This window comes from Somniosus microcephalus, chromosome 12 (genome assembly GCF_052327205.1).
Source record: "Somniosus microcephalus isolate GS21.2 chromosome 12, FLI_Smic_1.0, whole genome shotgun sequence".
NCBI classification, from domain to species: Eukaryota; Metazoa; Chordata; class Chondrichthyes; order Squaliformes; family Somniosidae; genus Somniosus; species Somniosus microcephalus.
The window spans coordinates 149,468,454-149,496,132 of record NC_140998.1 but is presented as its reverse complement, the minus strand read 5'-3'; the positions used below and the strand labels follow the sequence as shown (position 1 = coordinate 149,496,132).

Genomic DNA, 27,679 nt, shown 5'->3' with positions numbered 1-27,679 from the left:
TACAAATACACAAATCACTAAAAGTTGAGACACAGGTTAGCAAGGCCATAAAAAATGCAAACCAAGCACTAGGGTTTATTTCTAGAGGGATAGAATTGAAAAGTAGGGAAGTTATGCTAAACCTGTATCGAACATTGGTTAGACCACACTTGGAGCACTGCATACAATTCTGGTCACCATATTATAAAAAGGATACAGAGGCTCTGGAGAGGGTGCAGAGACGATTTACAAGGATGATACCAGAAATGTCAAGAAAGGATGAACAGGCTGGGTCTCTTTTCTGTTGAAAAAAGAAGGCTGAGGGGTGACCTAATAGAGGTCTTTAAAATCATGAAAAATTTTGATCGAGTGCATAGAGAGAGAATATTTCCACTTGTGGGGAAGAGCATAAATAGAGGCCATCAATATAAGATAGTCACCAAGAAATTGAATAGGGAATTCAGAAGAAACTTCTTTACCCAAAGAGTAGTGAGAATGTGGAGCTCGCTACCACAGAGAGTGGTTGAAGAGAATAGTATAGATGCATTTAAGGGGAGGCTAGACAAAAATGAGGGAAAAGGGAATTGTGGTAAACCACTGTATTGTATATTGCCACCTCTGGGTGGCGCTGTGTATGGAGGCATGCCTCAGCTGACTCCACCCACCACTGTGTGGGTTTCGTTCAGACTTGTTCAGTCACTCACGAAGAAGCATGGTCTCTTCTTAGCTAATAAAAGCCTTATTCATCTCTTCTTTCGACTCATCATCTCTTCTTCGACTCATCACCTTTTATGAAGTAATTGATAAGCGTATCAATTTTATTAGCTAAAAGTTAAATGGCAACACCTGAGGAGCAACAACAGCAACGGATACAGCAGACATTGCTGAGAGCCCTCAGACCACCACGCCTGGACCTCGACCCTCAAGATGTGGGTGCATCAGCCAAGTTTGAACACTGGCTGAGCTGCTTTGAATCCTTCCTCGCAATCTCACAGGTTACAGAGGAGGATCACAAACTGAAAATTTTGACCGCCCAGGTGAGCCATCAAGTATATATGCTAATCCGGGACTCTAATACGTACGTGGCGGCCCTCGAGCTACTAAAAGGGCAATATACGCGCCCAGTGAACACAATTTACGCCCGACACCTCTTGGGATCCCGCAGGCAGCAACCGGGAGAATCGGTAGGGGCATTTGCACGGGCGCTACTGGCACTCTGCAGAGACTGCGATTGTAAAGCGGTAACGGCTGTGGAGCACGCGCAGGGACTCGCCTGTGATGCCTTCGTCAGGGGCCTCCAGTCAGACCACACCCGGCAGAGACTGCTAGAAAGCAAGGAACCCGACCTGAAGACGGCCATTGCCCTTGCGCTCTCGTTAGAGGAGGCCCACCGAAACCTCGAGGCATACCCCCGTAACGGCGCCGAGACATGGCAATCGAAACCGTGGGACACGGGACCGCCGCCCCCGGCACCAACCGCTGCAGCGACCCAACCGAGACAGCAGCCTCCGGTAAGAACTGCTTCGATGCCCAGTAACCAGGCCCAAAAATGCTATTTCTGTGGCCAGTTAAAACATCCCAGAGCGCACTGCCCAGCTAAGACAGCTACCTGCTCGGGCTGCGGGAAGAAAGGCCATTACGCTAACGCCTGCAAGGGGAAGCCAGCCAGCAGCGCAGCGTGCGGGCCGTGGGAGCAGCCATCTTATCCGCCATTTTGTGTACCCCCGGCCGCATGGCATCCGCCGCCATCGTATCCAACGCACTCAACCGCCATTTCGTCACCGGAACCGACCACCGTCTCGGCGGATGACTATAGTGACTCACTAAGCCACATACTGGCCTCCGTGACGCTGGATCAAGGCCACCCTCACCATCTATCCAGCTCCATGATGGATATCGCGGTAAACGGCCGCGCCACCAGTTGCCTGATCGACAGCGGGAGCACAGAGAGTTTCGTCCACCCCGACACGGTACGTAGCCACTCCCTCACGATTCTGCCAACGCACCATCGCATTTCTATGGCGTCCAAGTCCCAGTCAATGGACATCAGCGGCTACTGTGTGGTGACCCTGTCAGTAGGGGGCACTGAATATCAAAAATTTAAACTGCTAGTCCTGCCCCGTCTTTGCGCTGCCGTCCTGCTAGGGTTGGATTTTCAGTGCCACCTTAAGAGTGTCACACTAGCATACGGTGGACCCCTCCCCCCACTCACAGTCTGCAACCAACAACTTTTAAATCGCCCGCTGCAAACCACCTGCAGCCTTTCCACATTAAAAGTCCCCCCCCCTCCCCTGTTCGCTAACCTCACCCGCGACTGTAAACCCATCGCTACCAAAAGCAGGCGGTACAGTGCCGGGGACAGAGCTTTTATCAGCTCTGAGGTGGAGCGGCTCTTGAAGGAGGGCATTATCGAAGGTAGCACTAGCCCCTGGCGAGCCCAGGTTGTAGTCGTTAAAACCACTGCAAAACGCCGCATGGTAATCGACTACAGCCAAACCATAAACCGGTACACCCAGCTGGACGCGTACCCCCTCCCTCGCATATCTGATATGGTCAATCAGATTGCGCAATACAAAGTATTCTCCACCATCGACCTTAAGTCAGCGTACCACCAGCTGCCCATCCGCCATGAGGACCGCCAGTATACTGCCTTCGAGGCAAACGGCCGCCTCTACCACTTCCTTAGGGTCCCCTTCGGCGTCACCAACGGGGTTTCGGTCTTCCAAAGGGAGATGGACCGAATGGTTGACCAGAACGCGCTGCGGGCAACCTTCCCCTATTTGGATAACGTCACCATCTGCGGCCACGACCAGCAGGACCACGACGTTAATCTAGCAAATTTCCTCCGTACGGCCCAACGGCTGAACCTAACGTACAATAAGGAAAAATGTATGTTTCACACCAAGCGCCTGGCCATCCTCGGCTGCGTGGTGGAGAACGGAGTCATCGGGCCCGACCCCGACAGAATGCGCCCCCTAATGGAGCTACCCCTTCCCCACTGCCAAAAAGCACTGAAGAGATGCCTGGGGTTTTTCTCCTACTACGCCCAGTGGGTGCCCCTCTATGCAGACAAAGCCAGGCCCCTCATCAAAGCCACCTCCTTCCCCCTGACACCAGAGGCGTGTGCAGCCTTCACTCTTATCAAGAACGATATCGCGAAGGCCGCAATGCACGCGGTGGATGAGTCCATCCCCTTCCAAGTGGAGAGCGATGCCTCCGACTTCGCCCTAGCCGCGACCCTTAACCAGGCGGGCAGACCCGTGGCCTTTTTCTCAAGGACCCTCCAGGGCCCCGAGACGAGACACTCCTCCGTCGAAAAGGAGGCCCAGGCTATTGTAGAAGCGGTGCGTCACTGGAGGCATTACCTGGCCGGGAAACGATTTACCCTGCTCACTGACCAGCGTTCAGTAGCTTTTATGTTTAATAATAAGCAGAGGGGTAAAATCAAGAACGACAAGATCTTGAGGTGGAGAATCGAACTCTCCACCTACAATTATGATATCTTGTATCGACCAGGGAAACTCAATGAGCCCCCAGATGCCCTATCACGCGGTACATGCGCCAACGCGCAGAGTGATAGGCTGCAGTCCCTCCACAATGACCTCTGCCACCCGGGGGTCACCAGGTTTTTCCATTTTATCAAATCCCGTAACCTGCCCTACTCCATCGAGGAGGTCAGGACCATGACCAAGAGCTGCCAAATCTGCGCCGAGTGCAAACCGCACTTCTATAGGCCGGACAGAGCAAGCCTGATCAAGGCCACCCGCCCCTTCGAACGCCTGAGCGTCGATTTTAAAGGGCCCCTCCCCTCCGCTGACCGCAATGTGTACTTCCTCAACAGAGTTGATGAGTACTCCCGTTTCCCCTTTGCCATCCCTTGCCCAGACATGACCAGTACCACGGTCATCAAGTGTCTGAATGACATCTTCGCTCTGTTCGGGTTCCCCAGCTATATACATAGCGACAGGGGCTCATCGTTCATGAGCGACGAACTTCGGCAGTACCTGCTAACAAGAGGTATCGCCACGAGCAGGACCACCAGTTACAACCCCCGGGGGAACGGCCAGGTGGAAAGGGAGAACGCGACGGTTTGGAAGGCAGTCCTCTTAGCACTAAAATCTAAGGGCCTTCCGACCTCCCGCTGGCAGGAGGTCCTCCCTGCAGCGCTTCACTCCATTCGGTCACTGCTTTGTACTGCCACTAATGCGACCCCTCATGAGAAAATGTTCGTTTTCCCCCGGAAGTCTACATCGGGAACCTCGCTACCGGCATGGTTGACTTCTCCTGGGCCCGTCCTACTGCGGAGGCACGTGAGGACGCATAAAATGGACCCCCTGGTCGAGCGGGTGCACCTCCTACACGCCAACCCCCAGTATGCCTGGGTGACATACCCAGACGGGCGGGAGGACACGGTCTCCATACGAGATCTCGCACCCTCGGGTACCCCTGAATTACCACCGTTATCCCCCTTACCACCGTTATCCCCCTTACCACTGTTATCCCCCACCACCCCTCCCAACCCAACCCCTGCAGACGGCATGCCAAAGCCCCAGGAATCTTCGCCAACCACCCAGACACCAGACCCGACGTCGGATGCTGCAACACCACCGCCGCCACCACGACGATCAGGACGTCAGACAAGGCCTCCTGATAGACTTAACTTGTAGTACCCTTCACCCCGCCGGACTTCACATTAAACAAGGGGTGAATGTGGTAAACCACTGTATTGTATATTGCCACCTCTGGGTGGCGCTGTGTATGGAGGCATGCCTCAGCTGACTCCACCCACCACTGTGTGGGTTTCATTCAGACTTGTTCAGTCACTCACGAAGAAGCATGGTCTCTTCTTAGCTAATAAAAGCCTTATTCATCTCTTCTTTCGACTCATCATCTCTTCTTCGACTCATCACCTTTTATGAAGTAATTGATAAGCGTATCAGGAATAGAGTGTTATGATGATCGATTTAGATGAGGAAAGATGGGAGGAGGCTCGTGTGGAGCATAAACGCCGGCATGGACTGGTTGGGCCGAATAGCCTGTTCCTCCTATGTAATCCTATGAGCCTCCACAGCCCTCTAGGATGGATAATTCCAAAGATTCACCACCCTCTGAGTGAAGAAATTTCTCCTCATCTCAGTCCTAAATGGCCGACCCCTTATTCTTAGACTGTGACCCCTGGTTCTAGACTCTCCAGCCAGGAGAAACATATTCCCTGCATCTACCCTGTCGAGCCCTGTAAGAATTTTGTATGTTTCAATGAGATCACTTCTCATTCTTCTAAACTCCAGGGAATATAGTCCGAGTCCACTCAATCTCTCCTCATAGGACAACCTCCTCATAGGACAATCCCCCCATCCCAGGAATCAGTCTGGTGAACCTTCGTTGGACTCCCTCTATGGCAAGTATATCCTTCCTTAGGTAAAGAGACCAGTACTCCAGGTGTGGTCTCACCAGGGCCCTATATAATTGCAGTAAGATGACTTTACTCTTATACTCAAATCCTCATGTATTGCTTGCATGTTAACTTTCAGTGATTTGTGTACAAGGACACCCAGGTCCCTCTGAACACCAACATTTCCCAATCTCTCCCCATTTAAAAAATACTCTGCTTTTCTATTTTTCTCCCAAAGTGGATAACTTCACATTTCTCCACACTATATTCCATTTGCCATGTTCTTGCCCACTCACTTAGCCTGTCTAGATCCCCTTGAAGCCTCTTTACATCCTCCTCACAACTTACATTCCCACCTAGTTTTGTATCATCAGCAAACTTGGATATATTACATTTGGTCCTCTCATCCAAATCATTGATGTAGATTGTGAATAGCTGAGGCCCAAGCACTGATCCTTGCGGTACCCCAATAGCTACAGCCTGTCAACCTGAAAGTGACCCATTAATTCCTTTTTTATTCGTTCATGGGTTGTGGGCATCGCTGGCAAGGCCAGCATTTATTGCCCACCCCTAATTGCCCTTGAGAAGGTGGTGGTGAACCGCCGCCTTTAACTGCTGCAGTCCGTGTAGTGAAGGTACTCCCACAGTGCTGTTAGTGAGGGAGTTCCAGGATTTTGACCCAGCGACGATGAAGGAACGGCGATATACTTCCAAGTCATGATGGTGTGTGACTTGGAGGGGAACTTGGAGGTGGTGGTGTTTCCATGCGGCTGCTGCCCTTGTCCTTCTAGATGGCAGAGTTTACGGGTTTGGGAGTTGCTGCCGAAGAAGCCTTGGCGAGCTGCTGCAGTGCATCTTGTACTCTCTGCTTTCTGTCCGTTAACCAATCCTCAATCCATGCTAGTATATTACCCCAATCCCATGAGCCCTAATTTTGTTTAATAACCTCTTGTGTGGCACCTTATCAAATGCTTTCTGAAAATCCAAATACACTACATCCACTGGTTCTCCCTCATCTGTTCTGCTAGTTACAACCTCAAAAAACTCTAACAGATGTGTCAAACATGATTTCCCTATCGTAATATCTGTGTTGACTCTGCCCAATCCTATCATTATTTTCTAAGTGCCCTGTTACCATGTCCTTAATGACAGATTCTAGCATTTTCCCTACTACTGATATCACCCTAACCCTAACCCGTTTTCTCTCTTCCTCCTTTCTTAAATAGTGGGGTTACATTTGCTACCTTCCAATCCGCAGGAACCATTCTAGAATCTATGGAATTTTGGAAGATGACAACCAATCCAACCAGTATCTCTATAGCCACCTCTTTTAAAACCCTAGGATGTCGGCCATCAGGTCCAGGGGATTTACTGGCTTTCAGTCCCATTAATTTCTGCAGTACTATTTTCTTACTGATACTAATTTCTTTCAGTTCCTCATTCTCGCTAGACCCTTGGTTCTCCACTATTTCCAGGATCTTTTTTGCATCATCTTCCGTGAAGACAGAACAAAGTATTTGTTTAATTTCTCCTGTCTCAGCCTGTAAGGGACCCACGTTTACTTTTGCTAATCTTTTCCTTTTTCATATATAGAAGCTTTTACAGTCTGTTTCTTTGTCTCTCACTGGTTTACACTCATTCTATTTTCTGTTTCTTTATCAATTTCTTGGTCCTCCTTTGCTGAATTTTAAAATCCTCCTAACCTCAGGCTTACTTCTCTTTTTAGCAACATTATAAGCCTCTTCCTTTAATCTAATACTATCTTTAATTTCTCTTATTAGCCATGGTTGAACCATTTTTCCTGTGGTGTTTTTATTCCTTAAGGGAATGTATATTTGTTGCAAATTATGAATTATTTCTTTAAATGTTTGCCATTGCATTTCTACCGTCCTATCTTTTAATCTAGTTTCCCAACCTACCTTAGCCAACTCTCCTCTCATACCTATGTAGTTTGCTTTGTTCAGGTTTAGGACCCTAGTTTTGGACTTAACTAAATCACTCTCAAACTCAACATAAAATTCTATCATATTATGATCACTGTTCCCCAGAGGCTCCTTTACTACAAGGTTATTAATTAATCCTGTCTCATTGCACAGAACTAGATCTAAATTAGCCAATTCCCTCATAGGTTCCTTGACATACTGATTTAGAAGACTATCTTGGATGCATTCCATGAACTCTTCATCTGCACTATTTCTGTAAATTTGGTTTGCCCAGCTTCCTTTTGCCCGTGGAAGTTTCATCTGGGATGTGGCTGTTTCAAAAGGGTGATTGGCCATCATCAACAACAACAACAACAACTTGCATTTATACAGCAGCTTTTAATGTGGTAAAACGTCCCAAGGCGCTTAACAGGAGCGATTATCAAACAATATTTGACACCGAGCCATATAAGCAAATATTAGGACAGGTGACCATAAGCTTGGTAATGAAGTAGGTTTTAAGGAGCGGCTTAAAGGAGGAGAGAGCGGTAGAGAGGGAATTCCAGAGCTTCGGGCCTAGGCAGATGAAGGGATGGCTGCCAATAGTGGAGCGATGAAAATAGGGGTGCTCAAGAGGCCAGAATTGGAGGAGTGCAGAGATCTCGGAGGGTTGTAGGTAATGTTCCCTTTAATTTTTTTTTGGGTGCGTGGCCCCATTCAAATTCCCACGCATGCGCAGTTTTTCCTGTTGGTTGAAGGGCTGTCTCAAGTCTCAGTTTGAAATAGTTCTATACTTTGAAGGCGGCAGGACAAGTTGATAAGGCTATTACAAAATAGTATACTAGATTCAGGACTTTATAAATAGAGACATAGAGTACAAAAGCAAAGAAGGTATGCTAAACCTTTATAAATTGTTGGTCAGGCCCAAGCTGGAGTATTGCATTCAATTCTGGGCACCACACGTTGGGAGGGATGTCAAGACCTCGGAGAGGATGCAGAGAGATTTATTATAATGGTACCAGGGATGAGGGACTTCAGTTATGTGGTGAGATTAGAGTATCTGGGATTGTTCTCCTTAGAGCAGAGAAGGTTAAGGGTAGATTTAATAGAGGAGTTCAAAATCATGAGGGTTTTCCATTGGCAGGAGGGTCAGTAACCAGAGGGTACAGCTTTAAGGTAATTGGCAAAAGAACCAGAGGGGAGATGAGGAGAAATTTTTTTACACAGCGAATGGTTATGATCTGGAATGTACTCCTGAAAGGGCGGGGGGGAAGCAGATTCAATAGTAACTTTTTTTTTAAGGGAACTGGATATATACTTGATTAAAAGAAAGTTGCAGGGCTATTGGGAAAGAGCAGGGGGAGTGGAACTCATAGATTTATACAGCGCAGAAAGAGGCCCTTCGATAATCAGATAGTTCTTTCAAAGAGCCGACACAGGCACAATAGGTCGAATGGCCTCCTTTTGAGCTGCATCATTCTATGATATTTGGTTCAGAGAAGTTGAATAGAGGTTTAAAATTGCAAAAATTAGTGTTAGGGTAAAATGTTGGGACTGCAAGTTTTCACTAACACTGTTGAGGAAAATGTTTTTCTCTGTTATAAATGCTGAAGCAACTGATTTGAAAATGTCATTATGATGCATCAGTGATGGTTTTATGTGAGGATTTAAGATAATTAGGTTCAAGGCAGGTACAATACACTGAGCATAACTTGGCACTCTTTCCCAATAGCACTGTGCATGAATCATCTGCAAGTCACTCAACCCACAAACCATTTCTACATGGCTAGTTTGGAAATTGTTCCTCAGGATGTATCAAAACACTTTACAGCCAATGAAGTACTTTTTGAAGTGTAGTCACTGTTGTAATGTAGGAAACACAGCAATCAATTTACGTACAGCAAGGCCCCACAAACAGCAATGTGATAACAACCAAATAATCTGTTTCAGTGATGTTGGTTGAGGAATATATATTGGCCAGGACAGCAGAAAGAACTCCCCTGCTCTTCTTCGAAATAGTGCCATGGGATATTTTATGTTCACCTGAGAGGGCAGACGGGGCCTCAGTTTAATGTCTCATCCAAAAGACGACACCTCCGACAGTGCAAAACTGGAGTGCCAGCCTGGATTCTGGGCTCAAGTCTCTGGAGTGGAACTTGAACCTTCTGACTGAGGCGAGAGTGCTACCACTGAGCCACGGCTGACAATCCGGCCGCTTTCTTACGTGAGTTGGGTATTGTGATCTTTAGCAAATGACCCTCACATACACTTCTCCAATATTTCGATAGAGGGGCACAGCTGACAAACTACATGCATGCTTCGTGTTCTTGAACTTACAAAAGATAGTATGTAGACTAGAGACTTTGGTGACACCACTCTTCCAACTAGTATGTTTTCTATCTGCTTACAGGCAAAGGCCACACATAGGACCGTAAAGTCCCAAATTTCACGCGACTCTAAGAGTAGTCAACCCCCCAAATTCTGGGGCCAGAGCCCATCGAGGGATTGGAGAAGGGGGCAGGTCAGAGGCCTCCCTCAAAACTCAGGACTGGTACCATCCTTTCCTTGTTATTCTTTATACCCCTACTCACTCAGTCACTGGCATACATGACATCAGCAGCATCAAATATTACATAGAATTACACAGAAATTACAGCACAAACAGGCCATTTGGCCCAACTGGTCTATGCTGAACACGAGCCTCCTCCCACCCTACTTCATCTAACCCTATCATTGTATCCTTCTATTCCTCTCTCCCTCATGTGTTTATCTAGCTTCCCCTTAAATATATCCATGCTATTCACATCAACTACTCCATGTGGTAGCAAGTTTCACAATTCTAACCATTCTCTGGGTAAAGATATTTCTCCTGAATTCCTTATTGGATTTATTAGTGACTATCTTATATTTATGACCCTAGTTTTGGATTCCCCCACAAGTGGAAACATCTTTACGTCTAGTCTAGCGAACCTCTTCATAAATATAAAGACCTCTGAGATCACCCCTCGGCCTTCTCTTTTCTAGAGGAAGGAGCCCCCAGACTGTTTAGTCTTTCCTTACAGTTATAACCTCTCAGTTCTGGTGTCATCCTTATAAATCTTTTTTGCACTTTAGCCAATGCCTCTGTATCCTTTTTTGTAAAATGAAGACCAGAACTGTGCATAATAGCTGGGCATGTAGCTCAGTGGTAGAGCACATGCTTCGCATGTATGAGATCCTGGGTTCAATCCCCGGCATCTCCAATTGTCAGTATTTTCTGTTGTTATCTTGTCATGTAAGCTCTATTTGAAGTGGTGTCTTACTGTCAGCATTCTAGTGTGCATCCCCTGATCTTGTAGGTACCCATGCTGAGGATGTAGCATTTACAATTACGTTCAGTTGGTAACAAACCAGAAAAGACTTGAGCTTTAAAACGTGTGGGTTCTGAAAGTCCGTGGGTTGGAGCAGCTTGACCCGCCTCTGATGTCAGCCACTGTCCCCGCCAAGGTTTGTGGGGTTAGACAGACACCTCTGGGGTGCCTTGCCCACTAAAGAGGCCAGAAAGTCTGACGACAATTCTTAGACTGGGTGGAGGTGTTGGGTCACCGCCGCCCCCCCTCACAACCGAAGGAAAATTTAGGTTCCCGCATGGGCTGCCTGAAACTTTTTTTTTTTAATTATCTTTTGACGGTACAGACCCCGATCCTGACCTGGAACCCCAGGAGGACTCTATTTCTGCCATTTGATTGGTCAGTAAGCCTGGCCATCGTTCATAATCCCTGCCTTAAGCCTCACCCTCTCCGACTTTGATGTTCATTTTTGGCTGGTTGGAAACTCTGCCCCTTTATTTTCCCAGTATCTTTCTAGAGTTGGAAAGGTTTAGGGAGAGAATTCTAGAGCTTGGGGCCTGGGCAGCTGAAGGCACAGCCACGAGGAAAATCGTGGATTGGCAAGAGGCCAGAATTAGAGGTGCGCAGATATCTCGGAGGGTTGTAGGGCTGGATTAGGTTACAGAGATAGGATGACGCGAGACTTTTAGTCACCTGTCCTAATAGCTCGGTGTCAAATTTTGTCTGATTACGCTCCTGTGACACGCCTAAAGATGTTTTACAACATTAAAGGCGCTATATAAATGAAAGTTGCTGTTGATAAACTGTACTAGTTGCAAAGAGTGAGGGAAGACGCTGATGGATATGTGTGCTTTTTTAGGACTGCCTTTAACTATGTTCTGTGCCTTTCTATTTGATGTGGATACACTGTGCAATCTGTTGCAATTCCCTTGAATGAAATGGAGGTCCATTGTCTGATATAACCTCAATTTGAATACCATACCATACAAAACAAGCTTTCATCTTTTTTGCTACTTTCCATTTTTACCAGTCTATCTAATTCAGAACACGAGAGGTAATTTCTTCCATCTACTTCAAACAGATTGCTCCCTATTTTCTCCCAGGGCTTTTCTGGTATTTGGTGAGGAATAAACCATTCTCTTTGCTGTTTGGCTTGAAATTGATGGTATGCGTCATGCCTTGATGTGGACATCTCTATGGCCTGTTCATCGCACACCAGAAAATAGCTCTTCTTCCAGCTCTTCAAAGCCAACACTGAGTGAACTCGGCTTTTAATCTCTTCTCTCAGCCAGAGTGTTATAGGTACTCCACCTCCCTTGAATATCAGCCCACCCAGAATGTTGAATTCCCCTCTAATGTTAAACTGCACAGCGATCTTGCACCTCACTCTTGCATCAGGCAACTAGACATTCGCAACCATTTTTAATATCTTCATCTGCTCCAGTAGCTTACTGTGTCAGCTGAGGCTCAGTGGTACTACTCTTGCCCCTGTGTCAGAAGGTCGTGCGTTCACGTCGCACTTCAGAGACTTGAGCACAAAATCCACGCTGGTGCAGTACTGAGAGAGCACTGCACTGTCGGGAGATGCCGTCTTTCGGACGAGATGTTAAATCAAGGCCCTGTCTGTTCTCTTGGGTAGACGTAAACGATCCCATGGCACTATCTCAAAGACGACTAGGTGAGTTCTCCCAGTTTCCTGACCAATGTTTATCTCTCAACCAACACCTAAAACCGATTATCTGGTCATATTGCTGTTTGGGGGAGCTTTGGCTGACGGATTTCCTACATTACATTACTTCATGGGCTGTAAAGCGCTTTGGGACATCCTGAGGTGGTGAAAGGCGCTATATAAATGCAAATGTGTTTTTCTTTTCAAGAATAGCCTTTATTATCAGATTTCAGGGTTGTTTTGGCAATTTTCCCACAGAAAGGATCTAGGTATGAACTAGTTAAAATATGTTTGGAGTTAAAGCTTAGCTTAAAGGGTTAAATTTCTCGGCACAGCTGCATGCTGGGTTCTGAATCCAAAGTCAGACAAAAGTGGTCAATATGCTAATTTATCCCCCAGAGTCCAAACTGAGGGATTATTCCGTTTAAATGAAGTAAAATGACCCATCGAAGTGGGATAACATCATGTGTTCTGTATTTTGTCTCATTCCGTGAATATAAGTTGTACAAATTGAACTGAGCAACTCTGTGCATTCCAGCTTGCTGTACAATAACACGGCTTAATGACTCAAACAAAATCTCGCCTCAGCTAGTGTTAAATTGATCTACCTTCGGAGAGGTTGCCCATGAAATGCCTATGCAAAAGACACGGAGATCCAGTTCAAGTCACAAAGGGCCTTCGGTTGTTACTCCCCTGGGTCCCACGGCTCTACAAGTAGATACAGGGCAGTGTGAGTTAACTCGCCAAAGTAGGATTTACAGACCAGGTGTGGGAGTGAATGATGCCACTGAACCTAAGTAGGCGTCTACTGCAGACCCAAACACGAACCCACCAGTCCTGTCTTCATCTGCTTCAACTGAAGACCAGCAAGTGTTTTCACTGCCTCTGCCTATACGGGCAATTAGCACAGCAGTTCCGACATCTGTGGTAGCACTCTCGTCTCCATGTCACTAGGTTGTGGATTCAAGCCCCACTCCAGAGAACTAAGCACATAATCTGGGATGACACTCCAGTGCTGCACTGTCGGAGATGTCGTCTTTCAGATGAGACGTTAAATGTCTGCTTTCTCAGGTGGACGTAAAAAATCCTATGGCATATTTGAAGAAAAGCAGCGAGGTTCTACCCAGTATCCTGGCCAATGTTTATCCCTCAACCAACATACATAAAACAGATGATCTGGTCAGGTATATCATTGCTGTTAATGAGAGCTTGTTGTGTACAGCTTGGCTGCTGTGTTTCCTACATTACAACAGTGACTACACGTCAAAGTTCTTAATTGACTGTGAAGTACTTTGGGACATCCTGCGACAGTGAAAGGCAAGTTCTCATCCTTTTCCCAAATTCTCTTCAAGCTTTTCCAATTACTGGATAGATTACGTTCCATCTCCAGATTTTCTGAACAGTAGATCTGCAGCAAAAGAAAAATAATGGACTTGTATTTCTATAGCACCTTTCATGACCACAGGACGTCTCAATGGTCTCTATTGCCACTGGCTGCTTTCCATTGGGAAAATGATGGAGTATGCTATGGCAACTAAGGCACCTATCACCTGGTTTATACATTGATACACTAGGATATTTAACACATACCCTCTGCTGTTGCTTGAAGGGATCCAGCAATAAGGTAGGTCTTTATATTTGTGAAGGGGTTTGATAGAATAGACGTAGAAAAGATGTTTCCACCTGTGGGGGAGACCAAAACTAGGGGCCGTAAATATAAGATAGTCGCTAATAAATCCAATAAGGAATTCAGGAGAAACTTCTTCACCCAGAAAGTGGCTAGATTGTGAAACTTGCTATCACATGGAGTAGTGGAGGCGAATAGCATAAGGACATAGGAAATAGGAGCAGGAGTCGGCCATTTGGCCCTTCGACCCTGCTCCACCATTCAATAAGATCATGGCTGATCTTCTACCTCATAGATGCATTTAAGAGGAAGTTAGATATGTACATGAGGGAGAAAGAAATAGTAGGATATGCAGGTAGGGTGAGATGAAGTAAGGTGGGATGAGACTCATGTGGAGCAGAATCGCCGGCATAGACCAATTGGACCGAATGGCCTCTTCTGTGGTGCAAATTCTATGTAATAGAAAGGCAGCAGTCACTTTGACATCCATCGGATTAACCCCTGTTGTGAAACTTAGCTGAAGGTCTGGTTTAAGGAACCAGCCTCTCTGGCAAACGATGAAGACGGATCTCATCAGACATGTCTAGATAGAATCACCTTGGTCTGCAGACCTGAGTGGTTGGTAAGGACCAGTGTAGGCACACTTCTAGTGCGAGTCGTGCCACATGCTATTTTGGTGTAAATGCAGAGCCCTCTCGTACCACCTGCGCTTTCTCCTCCAATGCCAGAGAGAAGCAGGCAGAGTGAGCACGTGGGTTTGCTAGGATAGCGGGCTTCCCCATGATGCAGGGTGTCATTGACGTTGCTTTGCAGGCGCCGCATGTGAATTCGGAGATGAACTGCAACCGGAAGGGATTCCACTTCCTTAATGTCCAGCGGGTGTGCCACCATGCTCAGCGCATCATGCAGGTATCCTGGCAGCAGTCATGATGCCTTCATTCTGCAGCAGTCCGCTGTACCATCCACATTTGAGCCACCACGACAAACCAGAGGGGGTGGGGTACTGCGCGACAAGGGCTGACGATGTGGCTCAGCACTTGCGGCTGCGTGCATATAACGAAAGCCATGCTACAACAGGGAATGTGATCGAGCAGACTATTGGCATGCTTAAACAACGCTTTCACAGCCTGGACCACTCTGGAGGAGCCCTGCAGTATTTGCCAGAGTGCGTCTGAAGATTCATTGTGGTCTGCTGCATGCCAACATGAGGGCACAGCCCTTGCCACCAGGTAGGAAGGCTGCTGACGTTCAGTGGGGGACACTGCAGAGGACGGCCTCGAGCAACTCTGGGCCTAGAAGGCCCAGTTTCAGACTGCACCATATCCGCATAGGCTGCAGCAGTCTGGGCTGGCTGGCCGACAGGCAACAACAAGGGCACTGGCAGAGTGGCAGTGGTGGGAGGATGAATGCTGTCATCCAGAGAGGACAGCAGGTTTGTGCTCCATACAGCCACTGCTGCTCCCCCAGGGCGCCGCCTGATAATCTGTTGGAGGACAGATTGCTGGACTGCTGTGTCACCCTGCAAGCCCCTTTGAACACTGGTAACCGCAGCCATGAAGACAGCAGTCTGAGCTTGCGTGGTGGCAAGTTGAGCTTGCATGACAGAAATCTGAGCTTCCACTGGAGCACCCAGATATTGGGTGGCTTCTGCTTGTGCTGCAGTGGAAGCTGAGCCATCGGCCATCAGACGCTGCATCATGGTTGGGTTATCAAGTGCGCTAATGGAGTTGACCATCGCTTCCATGCTGGAAAGGATGGGCTCCAAGCTCTGCGCAAAGCCCTGTGCAAGGTTGGTGTCAGACTCCTCCACGCTCCTTGACATTGCACACACGGTTTCTGGCAGGCCTGCCAATGCATCAAGCATTTCATTGTGCAGATCCATCAGCCTTCTTCTGTAGACAGCCCCATCGACGTCCTCATCTGAGCCCTCTGCAGCAGAACTCGTGTGACCTCGTCCTCCGGGGAGCTGGCACCTGCATTACCCTTGCCTCCTGCCCTGGCTGCAGGCCACTTGTGCCTGGTGTCTCACCACATGCAGACCCCATGTCTAAGCTATCCTCTAAAGTACGCGGTGTGTCAGTATCTGAGCTGGTGGCTGTGAGTGTGAAATCGAGTGACGGTGCTGTCTCCTCAACATCACTGCCTTCTTCCTCTTCCAGTTCCTGCTCCTCCAGCACTGCCTGGCTAGGTTGCAGTTCTTTTCTATCTGAAAGGAGAAAGGCACAAGTGTAGGGTTGCAGTGAGGGGAGGGGGGAAGCAAGAGGTGCAGGCTTACACCATCAGCAGCTTGTAAATCAGAAGAGATTGTGGGATGAGGGGGAAGTGGCAAGTGAGTAGGAGGATTAGGTATGAGGAGACTGTGGTGTATGTAACCGTTCCACCTTTAAGAGAACTATTTTAAGAGATGCACTACTTTATCTTGGCTGCTGTATACTGTAATACCGGTGGTGACCACACCGGTATATAAGTGCTGTGTAATGATTTATTGGGCAGTTCAGCCTGACCTTCGACTAGTAAAGACCTGTTGAATTTATTCTTGTGGTCTGTCTGCAGTGATTCTTATTAACAATAACTAGAACACACAGACTTAACAGTGGCGACGATGACGATCTTACCCTGCGGCAGAGATATATCCAAGGCAGTTTAACGGGCGTCGAGACGAGGCATCCGCCCTCATCATCCTGCTGAGAAAAAACTCGGGTCTGAAGAGCAAGGAAGAATCCTGACACGAAGCTTTCCATCAGCAACAGGCAGTGATCATCCCTTCTACCACGGTGAAGATTGCGAGGATGCCTAAGCGTGGTAACATCAACGATTTCGATGCCGATGTTGAAGATTGGGCCATGTATGTAGAACGCATAGAGATTTATTGTAAGGCAAATAAAATATCAGATGAAGATAAAGCACTAACCTTACTAAACTCAATGGGTGTGAAGACATACGGGCTATTGAAGCATCTTCTATCACCAGCTAAACCGGCGGATCAGGCTTTCGCTAATATTGTTGCTGTCCTGAGAAATCATTTGAACCCCACACCGCTGATGTTAGCGGAACGATTTAAATTTTATGCGAGAACGCAACTGAAAGAGGAAAGCAACGTGGAGTATTTAATTGAACTGCGTAAGCTAGCGAAATACTGTCAGTTTGGGGAAAGACTGACAGAGGCACTGAGAGACAAATTCGTGTGTGGATTGTCGAAAGAAGGAACACAAAAGCGGCTGCTTGAAGAGAATGATCTTACACTTGATAAGGCTGTCACTATTGCAGCATCGCACGAAGCCGCAGCGAGAGGCACTGCGGAAATGCAGCTGAAGGCAGCGGTACTCAGCGTAGATCAAATGGCTTTGGGTACAGCGAAATGTTATCGTTGTGGAAAGACAACACACGATCAGAACCAATGCTGGTTTAAAAATCAGGAATGTAGAAAATGTGGCAAGCTTGGTCACATAGCTAAAGTATGCCGGTCAGGAAAGAAGACCAGCAACAAAAAGTCACCGCAGGAAAAGTGCAGAAAGGTACATAAGGTGGCTGAGAAGAGTTCGGATGAACAGAATTCGGATTCAGACTCCAACAACAAGGAACTGGGTAGTCTGAGAATTCACAATGTGAGTAAGGAAGCTGACCTACAAACTATCTGGGTCACACTTCAGATAGCAGGAGTCCAAGTGAAGATGGAATTGGACACCGGATCGGCGTTGACGGTCATGAATAAGCAAGATTACAAAAGGTTATTCACACACATTCCCCTACAGGATACGGAGATAGTATTGCAGACATACACGGGGCAAAGAGTATACCCCATCGGAAAGATAAAAGTCAAGGTGGTACACAAGGGCAAAGAACACCAAGGAATGGACTTATATGTACTACCTGAGGGAGGTCCACCACTTCTGGGACGGGAGTGGATCAGGAAAATAAATATGGACTGGCACTCCCTAAAAGCAATAACGGTAGATTCCGGAAAAAAAGATGTCAAACCTGAACGATTGTCCAGAATATTGGATGAGGCTAAAGAGGTGTTCCAAAAGGGACTGGGAACACCGAGAGGAATTACGGCAAAAATCAAGATTGCAGAACATGCAAACCCAAAATTTTTCAAAGCCAGACCGGTACCATATGCGATACGACCTGCTGTGGAAGCTGAGCTGGAAGGGCTAGAACGTTCAGGAGTACTGTCTAAGGTGGACTGGAGTGAGTGGGCCACGCCCATTGTTCCCGTCATGAAGCGTTCATCGAGTAACAAGCCAGGGGAACCGGGGAAGGTCCGCATCTGTGGAGACTTCAAGATCACGGTTAATCCGGTGCTTCACACGGTGCAATATCCGCTTCCGCGGATTGAGGATATCTTTGCTTCATTGTCTGGCGGGAAACACTTCACCAAGATAGACCTGGCGCAAGCGTACTTACAGATGGAAGTTGAGGAAGAGTCGCGCCAGTATCTCACAATCAACACGCACAGAGGCTTGTATCGATATAATAGACTGGTTTTTGGAGTGGCTTCGGCTCCAGCCATTTGGCAGAGGGCCATGGAGCAGGTATTACAGGGAATTCCAAGCACTCAATGTTACTTGGACGATATCCTGATTACAGGAGATGACGATGAGGAACACCTTGCAAATTTGAAACTGGTGCTCACCAGATTGAAGGAATATGGACTTCGAGTTAATCGCCAGAAATGTGAGTTCTTTCAGAAACGGATCTCGTACTGTGGTCATGTCATTGACCAGGAGGGGCTGCACAAGTCACCTGACAAGATCGAAGCTGTTGTGAAGGCTCCCGCTCCGGAAAATGTATCCCAGTTGAGGTCGTTCCTAAGGTTGATTAACTATTACCATAAGTTTCTGCCAAATCTATCCACGGTGCTGCACCCGCTGAACGCTCTTTTGCAGAAAGAAGTACCATGGAAGTGGAGCGAGGACTGTAAGAAGGCCTTTCGCAAAAGCAAGGCATTGATCACCTCAGAGGACATGTTGGCTCACTTCAACCCAACGCTACCTATTCGTTTAGCTTGTGATGCTTCTCCTTATGGTATTGGAGCAGTACTCTCACACAAGTTGCCAAATGGCTTGGAAAGGCCAGTCGCATTTGCATCCAGATCATTGACCTCCGCTGAGCGCAACTATGCTCAGATAGATAGGGAGGCTCTCAGCCTTGTGTGGGGAGTAAAGAAGTTTAATCATTACCTGCAGGGCCAGAAGTTTACACTGCTGACAGACCACCAGCCGTTGGTATCCATTTTTAACCCTAAGAAGGGTGTTTCGGTGATGACAGCACAGAGGCTCCAGAGATGGTCCCTTTTCCTAGGGGCACATCAATATCAGATAGAATTCAAAGGTACAAAGCAGCATGGTAATGCTGATGGGCTGTCGCGCCTGCCACTACCTACTGAGGAGGAGGCACCGACGGTTGACCCGGTGGAGTTATTTCACTCGACCATCATCGAATGTTTACCTGTCACCAATGCAAATATTGAAAGGGAGACTAGGAATGACCCGACACTGTCCCGGGTCTACGAATTGACAGTAAAGGGATGGCCAGCCCACGGTGATCCACTGTTACCGGCATTCTCAGCAAGACGAGAACAACTGTCCATCTGTCAGGGAACATTGATGTATGGAACAAGGGTGATTATCCCTCCTAAGTTAAGAGAGAGAGTTCTAAAAGAACTACATGAAGGTCATCTGGGGGGAGTCAAGATGAAAAGCCTTGCTAGGGCTTATGTGTGGTGGCCGGGTATCGACCAACAGATAGAGGATCTGACGAAAAGCTGCTCAGGGTGCCAAAAAGTCCAAAATGCACCTCCAATTGCACCGCTGCATCCATGGGAATGGCCTTCAACCCCATGGCAACGTGTACATATTGACTTTGCTGGTCCATTCATGGACTCCATGTTTTTAATTGCGGTGGACGCACATTCTAAATGGCCAGAAGTGATTAAAATGACTACCACTACCTTGGAGAAGACGATCGCGGTGCTAAGAACGATATTTGCAAGAAATGGATTGCCAGAGCAAATATGTTCAGACAACGGACCACAGTTAGTGTCAGAGGAATTCCAGAAATTCCTGAAGAAGAATGGGGTTAAACATTATACCTCTGCCCCATATCATCCAGCTACGAATGGGCTGGCCGAGAGGTTTGTACAGACGTTCAAAAAGGCAATAAAGGCCATGAGCGAAGATCAGATTCCACTGCAACACAAGGTGGACAATTTCCTACTGGCATATCGAAACGCCACCCATGCAACAACAAACAAGTCCTGCCATGATGTTCTATAACAGGAGGTTGCGGTCCAGGTTGGACTTGTTAAAACCAAATGTGCGGAGGGAAGTCGAAAACAAACAGTTCCAGCATATCAATAACAAGCCCACTCCGAGTTTTGAAATAGGACATCCGGTGTTAGCCAGGGACTATAAAAACGAGAAATGGCAATCTGGAACAATTCGGGCCAGACAAGGACCCCTGATGTACACGGTAGATGTTGGTGAAAACGTAATGCGACGTCATGCTGACCAACTGGTGGGATCGAGAACAAGGGTCGAGCCCATGGTTACGACAGAGACAACCGTGGAGGAAGTTAGTGAACCTGAAGCATCTACCTCCAGAAGTGAATATACCTGATGATGATGTCCTATCCATAGGGGATCAACTAGATGAGTCACCCCAGCAACGAGAACCAGAGACCCCTGAAAGGCGTTATCCGTCTCGGATCAGGAGGCCTCCTCAGAGACTGAATCTGTGAACTGTTTTTACATGAAGTTGTGTATATATGTTATTATGTTATGTTAAATGGGAAATATATACTGTTAAGCTAAAAAGGGAGGATTATGGTGTATGTAACCGTTCCACCTTTAAGAGAACTATTTTAAGAGATGCACTACTTTATCTTGGCTGCTGTATACTGTAATACCGGTGGTGACCACACCGGTATATAAGTGCTGTGTAATGATTATTGGGCAGTTCAGCCTGACCTTCGACAAGTAAAGACCTGTTGAATTTATTCTTGTGGTCTGTGTGCAGTGATTCTTATTAACAATAACTAGAACACACAGACTTAACAGAGACCATCATCATCATTGTTGTGTATGTACCTTTAAGGGAATAACTGGTCTCAGACTGCAGTACCGGCAGTGACCACCCCTGTATAAAAGGCCCTAGCAGGCTTCCGTAGTTTCAGTTTCCAGGTTGTCTCCATTCAGTAAAGACTTGTTATAATCGACTCCTGCAGTCCGTGTCTCAATTATACACGGACATAATACTGGCGACGAGTAAGAAACGAACTTACCTGCAACTCGGCAGCACCTCAGATGACGTTATTGAAGGTCGAAGCCAGAAGAAAGAAAAAAAAATAATCGAAAGAAACTCGAAATGGGCGTCGACCGTGGGCAACCGCCCTCCAAATCATCGAATTGAAAAGTGCAGGAGAGACTGTTGAGAGCCAGGCTTGGTTCTCCAGCCTGTGGTTTCCCAGCTAATCGGGCTGGTGGCAGATAGTGCACTGATCCTTCCTGGGCTGCAGCGGGCTAGAGCTCGATCGGGTGGCTCTGCAACGGGGCCGGGCAGCGAGTCGGGAAGCAAAGAGAGAGAGAGAGAGAGAGAGAGAGAGAGGGTGGAGCACACAGGGCATGGCCGGTGCTTCGCAGCCGGGCAGCGTTCGGACCTAAGAAGAAGGAGGGAAGTGTCCCAGAGGGTCCGCTCCACGACGGGAATGGTTCTTCAATTAACGGAGCAAATATTGAAGCGCGATAGAAAAATAAAAATACCATGGAGAGCGGCGTTGGCAGCAGCGATCGGGGAGGCGCGAAGACCATAGGGCGTCGCCATTACAGGATAGTAAAATAAATATAATCGCCAGCAACAGCGTTGGCAGCAGCGGCAGCGGCGGGAAAGCGCGGGAGGCGCCATCTTAACTCGGAAGAAGGAAAAGCGTGGGAGGCGCCATTTTGATCCATCGGGGATGAAGGCAAAGCACGGGAGGCGCCATCTTAGATTGTCAAGATGCCAAAGACTGGCGATATCACTGCCTTCGATAATGCAATAGAAGACTGGACCACGTATGTGGAAAGAGTCGAGGTATATTGCGAGGCAAACGAAATAGCCGATGAGAAAAAGGCATCGGTATTGCTAAATTTAATGGGCGCAAGAACGTACGGCCTATTGCGGGACCTGATTACTCCAGCCAAACCGAAGGCGAAGAGTTTTAACGAAATTGTTGCTATCCTATAGGAACACCTAAATCCGACACTGCTGCTGATAGCAGAAAGATTTAAATTCCACAGGAGAAATCAGCATAAAAATGAGAGCAGTGCTGATTACCTTACGGAACTACGCAAGCTATCAAAGCACTGCCAGTTCGGAGCAGGACTGGCAGATACCTTACGGGACAAATTTGTCTGTGGACTCCTGAGTGAAGGAACCCAGAAGAGGTTACTCTCAGAGAAAGAGCTGACACTTCATAAGGCTTTCAGCGTGGCAGTATTGTACGAAGCAGCAGCAAGGGGAGCTGCGGAAATACAACAAAAGCCACAGGAATACGGCACCCACGAAATGACACGGGAATTTGCAAAATGTTATTGCTGCGGCAGAACAAACCATGACCAGAAGGACTGCTGGTCCAAGGACAAAATATGCAGGCAATGCGGAAAGATGGGACACATTGCACGAGTTTGCAGGTCTGGGAAGAAGACCAATGACAACAAAAAGGCTACTAAGGAACCGTACAGGAAAGTACAAAAGATGATGGACAGTAGTTCCGAAGACCAGATGAGCGATAGTGAATCTGGGAACAAGAGACTAAGCTGTCTCAAACTTCACAACGTAATCGCAAAAGAGGATCACCGAACCATTTGGGTTACCCTCACGATGGCAGGGTCCTAAGTCAAAATGCAATTGGATACAGGATCAGCTCTAACCATCATGAATCGACGAGACTACGAGCGGCTATTCTCACACATACCCTTGAGAGAGACATCCATTGTCTTGAGGACGTATACGGGGCAAAAAGTATACCCCAGAGGAAAAATAAGGGTGCCTGTCGAATAGAAAATATGGAAATTGTATCTCTACATTCTGCAAGATGGTGGACCACCGTTATTGGGACGTGAATGGATCAGAAAGATAAGTTTAGACTGGCACTCCATTCAGGCACTGACGGTGGCTGGTAAAAAGGATGACGACGTCACTCCTGGACGATTGTCAAAAATCTTAGCTGATGCCAAAGAGGTATTTCAACAAGAACTGGGCACTCTTAAAGGCGTAACCGCCTCGATAAAAATAGAGGAGAATGCAATTCCCAAGTTTTTCAAAGCAAGACCGGTACCATATGCAATTCGCCCAGCCGTCGAGGCAGAGCTGGAGAATCTGGAGAATGCAGGCATGTTATCTAAGGTAGACTGGAGCGAGTGGGCGACACCCATCGTTCCTGTCATGAAGAAAACGTTAAACAATAAGTCTGAGGAGCCAAGGAAGGTTCGCATCTGTGGGGACTTCAAGGTGACGGTGAACCCAGTCCTTCACACAGTACAATATCCTCTTCCAAGGATAGAAGGTATCTTCGCCTCACTATCTCGAGGGAAGCGTTTTACAAAAATTGACCTAGCACAAGCATATTTGCAGATGGAGGTTGAAGAATCCTCTAGGAAGTATCTCACGATAAACACTCACAAAGGTCTTTACCAGTATAATCGACTGGTATTCGGAGTAGCATCAGCTCCGGCGATATGGCAAAGAGCGATGGAACAGGTCCTGCAAGGGATTCCGGGGACTCAGTGTTACTTGGACGACATCCTCGTGACAGGTGAAGATGACAGTGAACACCTTGCCAACCTAGAGCAGGTGCTCACGAGACTACGTGAACATGGGCTATGAGTCAATCACCCTAAGTGCGAGTTTTTTAAGAAACAGATATCGTATTGTGGCCACGTGATTGATGAAGAGGGGTTGCATAAGTCCCCTGACAAAATTGAAGCGGTAGTTAAGGCTCCAGCGCCTGAATGTGTCGCAACTGAGGTCATTCCTCGGATTGGTGAATTACTACCATAAGTTTTTGCCGAATTTGTCCACAATTCTGCATCCATTGAACGCCCTACTACGAACGGGAGTAGCATGGAAATGGAGCGATGAATGTAAGCGGGCCTTTCAGAAGAGTAAGAACCTAATCACTTCGAGAAGTATTGGCTCACTACAACCCATCACTACCGATAAGACTGGCGTGTGATGCGTCTCCCTACGGCATTGGGACGGTACTGTCACATCAATTCCTTGATGGTTCAGAGAGGCCGATAGCTTTTGCGTCACGCTTGTTAACTTCAGCCGAGCGTAACTACGCCCAGATTGACAGAGAGGCCCTCAGCCTGGTGTGGGGGATGAAGAAGTTCAATCACTACCTGCACGGTCAGAAATTTACTCTACTAACTGATCATCAACCTCTCGTCTCCATTTTCAACCCCCAGAAGGGCGTACCGATAATGACGGCACAACAGCTACAGAGGTGGTCCCTGTTCCTAGGGGCACACCAATATGACATCGAGTACAAAGGAACTAAACAGCATGGGAATGCGGATGGATTGTCGTGCCTACTGTTGTCGACGGTGGAAGAAGAACTGGCAGTGGATCCAGTGGAGTTATTCCACTCGACTATAGTCGAATGTCTCCCTGTGACGAATGCAAACATAGAAAAGGAAACACAATGACCCGACACACTCCTGGGTCTATGATTTAACGGTGAAGGGATGGCCAGCACATGGTGAACCACTGCTGCCAGCATTCTCGCCGAGAAGGGAACAGCTGTCAGTGTGCAGAGGAACCTTGATGTGTGGATCCAGAGTAGTAATTCCAACCAAATTGAAGGATAGAGTGCTCAATGAGCTTCATGAGGGTCATCTGGGAGGGGTAAAAATTAAGAACTTAGCCAGAGCGTTTGTGTGGTGGCCGGGAATCAATAGAGAAATCGAAGAGATGACCAAGAGCTGTACAGGATGCCAGAAGGTCCAAAACGCCCCACCACAAGCCCCTCTACATCCATGGGAGTGGCCCTCATCTCCATGGCAAAGGGTGCACATTGATTTTGCTGGTCCCTTTATGGACTCGATGTTTTTAATTGTGGTGGATGCACATTCAAAGTGGCCAGAGGTAATAAAAATGTCCTCAACCACCACAGAAAAAACTATCACAGTCTTACGAACCATATTCGCCAGGAATGGGCTGCCTGAACAGATTTGCTCTGACAATGGACCACAGTTTGTGTCTGAAGAGTTCCGGAGGTTCTTAAAGAACAATGGTGTTAAGCATTACACATCCGCCCCATATCATCCAGCCACTAATGGATTGGCCGAGAGGTTTGTTCAAACATTCAAGAAGGCTATCAACGCAATGTGTAATGAAGATATACCCCTACAACACAAGGTGGATAACTTCTTGTTTGCCTACCGGAATGCGACACATGCGGTTACCAACCAAACTCCAGCCATGATGTTCTTCAATCGAAGACTACGATGCCGCTTGGATTTGGTTAAGCCAAACGTCAGAAGAGATGTGGAGAACAGGCAGTTTCAGAATATGAATGAAAGGCCGACCAGGAGTTTTAAGATAGGTCAACCAGTTTTGGCCCGGGACTACCGCACAGAGAAATGGCAGCCAGGAACAATCTGTACATGGCAAGGACCTCTAAGGTATACCGTGGACGTTGGAGAGAGCATTGTAAGACGCCATGCTGACCAGATTTTAGAGTCACTGGAAAACGTCAACTCCACATCACGATCTGATACACCTGGCGATGAAACCGAAGTACCAATTGCATCTACCGCAGAATCGGTGATATTGGAAGCAGACGAACCAAACAACGACATTGATCCCGACTCAACCTTGCCAGAAGAACCTGATACCCCAAAGAGGCGTTATCCAGACAGAATCAGGAAGCCTCCTCAAAGACTGAACTTATAATTGCTTAACTTCAACCAATGTATCTAGTAACCGTAATTGTAATTAGTTATTATTTAGTTGTTAAATGAATGTTATGTACTGTTTATCTAAAAGGGGAGGAATTGTTGTGTATGTACCATTAAGGGAATAACTGGTCTCAGACTGCAGTACCGGCAGTGACCACCCCTGTATAAAAGGCCCTAGCAGGCTTCTGTAGTTTCAGTATCCAGGTTGTCTCCATTCAGTAATCAACTGCTGCAGTCTGTGTCTCAATTATACACGGACATAATAATCGTCATTGATTGTTTCTGCCCTGCCGCTGGCCACAAGCTCAGCGACAGCTGCTCCAATAATCTCCAGCAGCGCCTCCTTCATAGGGGTTCGGTCATGCGGGTGCGCATATCTCCTGCGGGTAGCCCCTGCTGCCTTCAGTTATGAGCCACCTTATCCAGCAAGAGAGAGGGAAATGTGTCCGTGAGTGTGGTGCAACGTTTTTGGGCGATATGCCTGTCATGGATGAATAGTTGGCAGTGTGTGCAAGCTGTGAGATGTGCGTGTGAGGCTTTCAGCAGTGTGTGAGAGTGAGGTGAAGCTCTGAATGTGAGGTATGAATCATGATTGATAGAGATTGTTGGTAGGTGAGTGAAACAGGGGTGGTGAATTCAGCAGTGTCTGCGGCTAGTGGTTCAGTTTTAAGGATATGGCATTTTGAAGACGAATTCACTGACTATGACCACGCGTGTGAGGACATTAAAGTTCTTGCGGCATTGCATCCAGGTCCTCGGGGCTACTCTGCTGGCATTGATCGCAATGGCTATCTGCTCCCATTGCCTTCTCACAGTTTGTCTGGCCTCCTATGGATAGAGGACCTCTTTCCTCCTCTCTACCTCCTGCACCAAGGCCTCCAATGCTACGTCGGAAAATCTTGTAGCCCATTCTCTCCCCCTAGTGTGCCATTAGTATGTCTTCTTCCTGCTCAGTCTTTCTTCCCCAACCACTTCCAGTGCCTGCACCAGCCAGAATGCACCCCTCCTTTAAGTAGCGCAGGCTAGCTTTAAGTAGTGCTAGCCTCGCATTAACTTGGACCCCTGCTGAGACATGCAGCCACTCAACAGTGCATTCTGCACTAGGCTGCATGCTACTATCATTTAAATTATCAGGCAGGGCGAAATTTACATGATGCCTGCACTGGACTCAGCGGGCGCGCCCATTGAGTCCGATGCAGGCATCACGATTTCAGGGGCTATCGAATTTCGCCCCCCCGGTACGTTATGTACGTACATTTTTGGAGCCTTAATGAGGGTTCACCGAATTCACAATGGTTTCTCTGCACTAAATGGCGTCAGCTGAGGAATGGGCCTAAGGCCTTCTGTACTTTTACCACTTCCCCTTCCCAAGCTAGGCCAATGTGACGGTGCTAAATCCCTGATCAGAGACTCCTATCTTGACTGAAGTGGGGAGACAGCAGTGGCTCATAAACTCACTTAAAGTGTAAGCCTTTTATAAAATTTGTTCATGGGATGTGGGTGCCGTTGGCAAGGCCAGCATTTAGTGCCCATCCCTAATTGCACTTGAGAAGGTATCAATCATCCATGGTTACCCATCGTGCACGGTATGAATCATCCTCGATTACCCATCATGCACGGTATGAATCATCCTCGATTACCCATCATGCACTATGAATCATCCTCAGTTACCCATCATGCACAGTATGAATCATGCTTGATTACTCATCATGCACAGTATGAATCATCCTCGATTACCCATCATGCAAGATATGAATCTTCCTTGGTTACCCATCATGCACAGTATGAATCATCCTCGGTTACCCATCATGCATGG

At 47.4% G+C, this 27,679-nt stretch overlaps 1 protein-coding gene and 1 non-coding gene across 3 annotated transcripts in view; both read left to right on the top strand.

Annotated features, from left to right (window-relative positions):
* The window catches only part of ltk (leukocyte receptor tyrosine kinase), a 372,023-nt gene that overhangs the window by 78,018 nt on the left and 266,326 nt on the right, over positions 1-27,679 (top strand). The gene's annotated exons all lie outside the window — the stretch shown is intronic.
* Positions 10,464-10,535, top strand: trnaa-cgc (transfer RNA alanine (anticodon CGC)). The gene has a single exon. It is a non-coding gene; the product is annotated as a tRNA-Ala (tRNA).